We start from the raw sequence: 7,266 nt of genomic DNA on the forward strand, positions 1-7,266 counted from the left end.
AAAGCAATGGATTAGGGGTCTATGAATTTCCCATGCATGGATCATCTTTTGATGGAAATAAAATTTACAATATTCTAACAATTCTGTAAGGAATTTGGTCAATGCTTCACAAACATATAATATCTAGATCATAACCAACTTCATTGGTGATTTTTGTTAAATTATGGGGCACGTTGTAACTTCTCAAGCAAGCAGGTCTTAGAGACCTGTACTTCCACTCGTCTAACTTTCCTTTTTTCTCTTCAATTTTATCTGCCATTGGAAATCATGTTGCATTAGGTTCTTGCTTAGAAGTAGTAAGATCATTAATAATAACAAAGATATCATGCAAATAAACATTGTCTAATTCAAAATTTTAAAAGATTGAAACTTTTATTTTCTAGAAACCCTAAGAATTTATTACATATTCAAGCATTCTTATTGTAAATCTTGACAAATGTACAAACGTATTCAAACATTCTTTTTAAAATTTATTTTGTATTATCAAACCAAAACAGCATACAAACATGAACATTCTTAACATACAAGCATTGTGTATGGTGTACAATCAATGGCTCACAATATCATCACATAGTAGTATATTCATCACCGTGATCATTTTTTAGAACATTTACATCACTCCAGAAAAAGAAATAAAAAGAAAAAAAATCACACATACCATACCCCTTACCCCTCCCTCTCATTGACCATTAATATCTCCATCTACTCAATAGATTTTAACCTTTGTTCCCCCTATTTTTTTCTATACCCCTTACCACTCCCTTTCATTATTCACCAGTATTTCAGTCTACTCAATTTATTTTAACATTTGTTCCCCATATTATTTACTTTAATCCATATTTTTTAACTCATCTGTCAATATCACAGATAAAAGGAGCATCAGATACAAGGTTTTCACAATCACATAGTCACAATGCAAAAGCTATATCATTATACATTCATCTTCAAGAAACATGGCTACTGGAAAACAGCTCTACCGTTTCAGGCACTTACCTCTAGTCTCTCCAATACACCTTAAACTAAAAAGGGGATATCTATAAAATGTGTAAGAATAACCTCCAGGGTAAATTCTTGTCTCTGTTTGATATCTCTCAACCACTGATGCTTCATTTTGTCTCATTTCTCTCTTCCCCCTTCCTGTCGAGAAGATTTTCTCAATGCCTTGATTTCACAATCCCAGCTCATTCTAGGATTTCATTCCCACGTTGTCAGGGAAGTTTACACCCCTGGGAGTCATGTCCCACGTAGAAAGGGGGAGGGCAGAGAGTTTGCTTGCCGTATTGGCTGAGAGTGAGATAGGCCACATCTGAGCAACAAAAGAGGTTCTCTGGAAGTGACTTTTAGGCCTAATTTTAAGTAAGCTTGGTCTATTCTTCACTGGGATAAATTTCATATGAACAAACCCAAGATTGAGGGCTCAGCCAATTGATTTGGTTGCCCCCACTGCTTGTGAGAATATCAGGAATACTCCAAATGGGGAAGCTGAATTATTCCCCTGTCTCGCCATTCCCCCAAGGGGACTTTGCAAATACTTTTTTACCCACTGTTCAAATCACTCTGGGATTTATTGGGGCATCACTCTGGACAAACCTACAAAATCTCATACCCTACTAAAGGTTCCATGTGCTTATGGTGTTCAATTAAACTGTCCATATAAATTATATTAAGAAATGCACTAGTCAAAATATAAATTTTGTACCAAATACACATTTTTTCTTTAGTCTCACATATAAGTTAAAGTTTTAAAATATGAATTACCATCTATTTTCAACACCTTGCAGTATTGACATTCCTCATGCAAAAATATTTTTTAATTTGTACATTCAATTCCTATCATTGTACACTCTAGGCATTCCTAGATTATACTATCTCAGTCTTTATTTTCTATCTCTCCTTCTGGTTTCGTTTGTGTCCCAGCCGTCCTCCCTCTATCATTCTTACATTCAACTTCATTCAATGTACTAACATTATTATGCTACAATTAGGTAATATTGTGCTATACATTTTTGAAATTTTACAATCAGTTCTATTGCACAATCTGTATCCCTTCAACTCCAGTTACCCAAAATCCACCCTATTTTTATTTCTTTTTTTAATCTTCCTTAATTCCTTTTAAATTTATTTTATTTATTAAATGTACCAACATACAAACACAAACATTCTTACCATATGATCATTACATTCTACATATATAATCAGTAATTCACAATATCATCACATAGTTGTATATTCATCATCATGATCATTTCTTAGAACCTTTGCATCAATTCAGAAAAAGAAATAAAAAGAAAACAGAAAAAAAAAAATCATACATACCATACCCTTTACCCCTCCCTTTCATTGATCACTAGCATTTCAGTGTACTAAATTTATTTTAACATTTGTTCCCTGTTCTAGTTTGCTAGCTGCTGGAATGCAATATATCAGAAATGGAATTGCTTTTAAAAGGGAGAATTTAATGAGTTGCAAGTTTACAGTTCTAAGGCCGAGAAAATGTCCCAAGTAAAACAAGTCTATAGAAATGTCCTATCAAAGGCATCCAGGGAAAGATACCTTGGTTCAAGAAGGCCGATGAAGTTCAGGGTCTCTCTCTCAAGCGAGACAGCACATGGCAAACACAGTCAGGGCTTCTTGGCTGGAAGGGCACATGGTGAATACGGTGTCATCTGCTAGCTTTGTCACCTGGCTTCCTGTTTCATGAAGCTCCCCGGGAGGCATTTTCCTTCTTCATCTCCAAAGGTCGCTGGCTGGTGGACTCTCTGCTTCGTGGTGCTGCAGCATTCTCTGCTCTCTCTGAATCTCTCATTCTCCAAAATGCTTCCTCTTTAATAGGACTTCAGAAACTAATCAAGACCCAGTCAAATGGGTGGAGACCTGTCATCCCCTAATCCAGTTTAACAATCATTCTTAACTAAATCATATCAACCAGGGAGATGATCTCATTACAGTTTCAAACATACAGTATTGAATAGGGATTATTCTACCTTTATGAAATGAGATTTATGTTAAAACTGGCTTTTCTTAGGGGGCATACTTCCTTTCAAACCAGCACATTCCCCCTATTACTTATTTATTTTTAATCGAAATGTTTTACCCATCTGTCCGTACGGTAGATAAAAGGAGCATCGGACACAAAGTTTTCACAATCACACAGTCACATTGCAAAAGCTGTATCATTATACAATCATCTTCAAGAAACATGGCTACTGGAACACAGCTCTACATTTTCAGACAGTTCCCTCCAGTCTTTTTAGTTACACCTTAACTGAAAAGGTGATATCTATTTAATGTGTAAGAATAACCTTCAGGATAACTTCTCAACTCTGTTTGGAATCTCTCAGCCATTGACACTTTATTTTGTCTCATTTCACTCTTCCCTCTTTCGGTCAAGAAGGTTTTCTCAATCCTTTGGTGCTGCATCCCAGCTCATTCTAGGATTTCCGTCCCATGTTGCCAGGAAGGTTCACACCCCTGGGAGTCATGTCCCACGTAGAGATGGGGAGGGCAGTGAGTTTGCTTGTCGTGTTGGCTGAGAGAGGGAGGCCACATCTGAGCAACAAAAGAGGTTCTCTTGGGGGTGACTCTTGGGCCTAATTTTAAAAAGTAGGCTTAGCCTATCCTTTGCGGAGTTAAGTTTCATAGGAACAAACCCCATGATTGGGGGCTCAGCCTATTGCTTTGGTTGTCCCCACTGCTTGTGAGAATATCAAGAATTCTCCACTTGGGGAAGTTGAATTTTACCCGTCTCGCCATTCCCCCAAAGGGACTTTGCAAATACTTTCTCACTCACTGTTCAAATCCTTCTGGGATTTATTGAGGCATCAATCTGGACAAACCTCCAATCTCATGCCCTACTCAAGGTTCCATGTACTTATGATGTTCAGTTAAGCTGTCCACATAAGTTATATTAGGAAATGTGCTAGTCAAAATATAAATTTTGTACCAAATAAACATTTTTTGCTTTAGTCTCACACATAAGTTAAAGTTTTAAAATATTAGTTACCATCTATTTTCAACACCCTGCAGTATTGACATTCCTTTGTTCTTCCTCATGCAAAACGTTTTTAAATTTGTACATTTAGTCACTCTCATTATACACTCCAGGCATTCCCAGATTATACCATCTCAGTCTTTATAATATATCTTCTGATTTAATTTGTGCCCCCAGGCCTCCTCCCTCTATCATTCTTACATTCAGCTTCATTCAGTGTTCTAACATTATTGTATTACAGTTAAGAAGTATTGTGCTATATACTAAAATTGGAACGATACAGAGAAGATTAGCATGGCCCCTGCGCAAGGATGACACACAAATTCGTGAAGATTTCCATATTAAAAAAAAAAGTATTGTGCTATCCATTTCTGAATTTTTACAATCAGTCCCATTTCACAATCTGTATCCCTTCAGCTCCAATTACCCAATATCTTACCCTATTACTATCTCCTGATGGTCTCTGTTACCAATGAAATTCTCCAAGTTTATTCACTAATGTCAGTTCATATCAGTGAGACCATACAGTATTTGTCCTTTTGTTTCTGGCTAATCTCACTCACTATAATGTCCTTCAGGTCCATCCATATTGTTACATATTTCATAACTTTATTCTGTCTTACAGCTGCATAATATTCCATTGTATGTATATACCACAGCTTGTTGAGCCACTCTTCTGTTGATAGACATTTTGGCTGTTTCCATCTCTTCACAATTGTAAATAATGCTGCTATAAACATTGGTGTGCAAATGCCCGTTGTGTCTTTGCCTTCATGTCCTCTGAGTAGATACCTAGCAATAGTATTACTGGGTCATATGGCAATTCTATACTTAGCTTCCTGAGGAACTGCCGAATTGCCTTCTACAGCAGTTGTACCATTTGACTTTCCCACCAACAGTGAATAAGTGTGCCTCTTTCGCCACATCTTCTCCAGCACTTGTGGTTTTCTGTTTTATTGATAATGGCCATTCTAGTGGGTATGAGATGATATCTCATTGCGGTTTTGATTTGCATTTCCCTAATAGCCAGGGTAGTTGAGCATCTTTTCAAGTGCCTTTTACCGTTTGTGTTTCCTCTTCTGAGAAGTGTCTGTTCAAGTTTTTTGCCCATTTTGTAATTGGATTGTCTGTCTTTTTGTTGAGTTGAACAATCTTTTTGTGTACTCTGGATACTAGACCTTTATCTGATATATCATTTCCAAATGCTGTCTCCCATTGTGTACGCTGTCTTTTTACTTTCTTGACAAGGTTCTTTGATGCACAAAAGTGTTTAATTTTGAGGAGTTCCCATTTATTTATTTCTTTTTTCAATGCTCATGCTTTGGGTGTAAGGTCTAGGAAACCGCCTCCTATTATAAGATTTATAAGATATTTCCCTACACTTTCTTCTAAAATGTTTATGGTCTTAGATCTAATGTTTAGGTCTTTGATCCATTTCGAGTTAATTTTTGTATAGGGTGTGAGGTATGGATCCTCTTTCATTCTTTTCATGTGGATATACAGTTCTCTAGGCACCATTTTTTGTTTGTTTTGGTTTTTGTAGGCACCATTTATTGAAGAGATTGTTCCTCCCCAGGTGAGTTGGCTTGACTCTGTCTTATCAAAGATCAATTGTCCATAGATGAGAGTCTATATCTGAATACTCTATTCGATTCCATTGGGCAGTATATCTGTCTTTATGCCAGTACCATGCTGTTTTGACTACTGTTGCTTTGTAATATACCTTAAAGTCTGGTAGTGTGAGACCTCCGACTTCATTTCTCTTTCTCAGGATACTTTTAGCTATTCGGGGCACCCTGACCTTCCAGATAAATTTGGCTATTTGTTTTTCTATTTCTGAAAAGTAAGTTTTTGGGATTTTAATTGGTATTGCATTGAATCTATAAATCAATTTGGGTAGAATTGACTCTTAACTACATTTAGTCTTCCAATCCATGAACATGGCATGCCCTTCCATTTATTTAAGTCTTCTGTGATTTCTTTTAACAATTTATTATAGTTCTCTCTGTATAGATCTTTTGTCTCTTTAGTTGAGTTTATTCCTAAATATTTTATTCTTTTGGTTGCAATTGTAAATGGAATTTTTTTCATGATTTTCCCCTCAGATTGCTCATTACTAGTGTACAGAAACACTACAGATTTTTGAGTGTTGATCTTATAACTACCACTTTGCTGTACTCATTTATTAGCTCTAGTAGTTTTGCTGTGGGTTTTTCAGGGTTTTTGACATATAGTATCATATCATCTGCAAACAGTGAGAGTTTTACTTCTTCCTTTACAATTTTGATGCCTTGTATTTCTTTTTCTTGTCTAATTGCTCTGGCTAGAACTTCCAACACAATGTTGAATAACAATGGTGATAGTGGACATCCTTGTCTTGTTCCTGATCTTAAGGGGGAATGTTTTCAGTTTTTCCCCATTGAGTACGATGTTAGCTGTGGGTTTTTCATGTATTCCCTTTATCATGGTGAGGAAGTTCCCTTCTTTTCCTGTCCTTTGAAGTGTTTTCAACAGGAAAGGATGTTGAATTTTGTCATCAATCGAGATGTTCATGTGGTTTCTCTGCTTTGATTTGTTGATATGGTGTATTACATTAGTTGATTTTCTTATGTTGAATCATCCTTGCATACCTGGGATGAATCCTACTTGGTCATGTGTATAATTCTTTTTTTTTTAATACTTTTTAAATTTTATTTTATAGTATAACATATATACAAAGCAAAGAAATAAAAAAGCAGTAGTTTCCAAAGCACTCTTCAACAAGTGGTTACAGGACAGATCCCAGAGTTTGTCATGGGCTGCCATGTGTATAATTCTTTTAATATGCTGCTGGATTCGATTTGCAAGAATTTTGTTGAGGATTTTTGCATCTATATTCATAAGAGAGGTTGGTCTGTAGTTTTCTTTTTTTGTTATATCTTTGCTTAGCTTTGGTATGAGGATGATGTTGGCTTCGTAGAATGAGTTAGGTAGCCTTGCCTCCTCTTCAATTTTTTTGAAGAGTTTGAGCAAGATTGATACTAATTCTTGAATGTTTGGTAGAATTCACATGTGAAGCTATCTGGTCCTGGACTTTTCTTTTTGGGGAGCTTAATGGCTGATTCAATTTCTTTACTTGTGAATGGTTTGTTGAGGTTGTCTATTTCTTCTTGAGTCAATGTTGGTTGTTCATGCCTTTCTAGGAAGTTGTCCATTTCATCTACATTGTCAAACTTATTAGCATAAAGTTGTTCATAGTACCCTCTCATTACTTCCTTTATTTCTGTGGAGTCAGT

At 36.1% G+C, this 7,266-nt stretch overlaps 1 pseudogene; it reads left to right on the forward strand.

Annotated features, from left to right (window-relative positions):
* The first annotated feature begins 4,238 nt into the window (after positions 1-4,238).
* On the forward strand, positions 4,239-4,337 carry LOC143654737 (U6 spliceosomal RNA; annotated as a pseudogene).
* Positions 4,338-7,266: the final 2,929 nt, after the last annotated feature.

Source organism: Tamandua tetradactyla, chromosome 13 (genome assembly GCF_023851605.1).
Source record: "Tamandua tetradactyla isolate mTamTet1 chromosome 13, mTamTet1.pri, whole genome shotgun sequence".
NCBI lineage: Eukaryota > Metazoa > Chordata > Mammalia > Pilosa > Myrmecophagidae > Tamandua > Tamandua tetradactyla.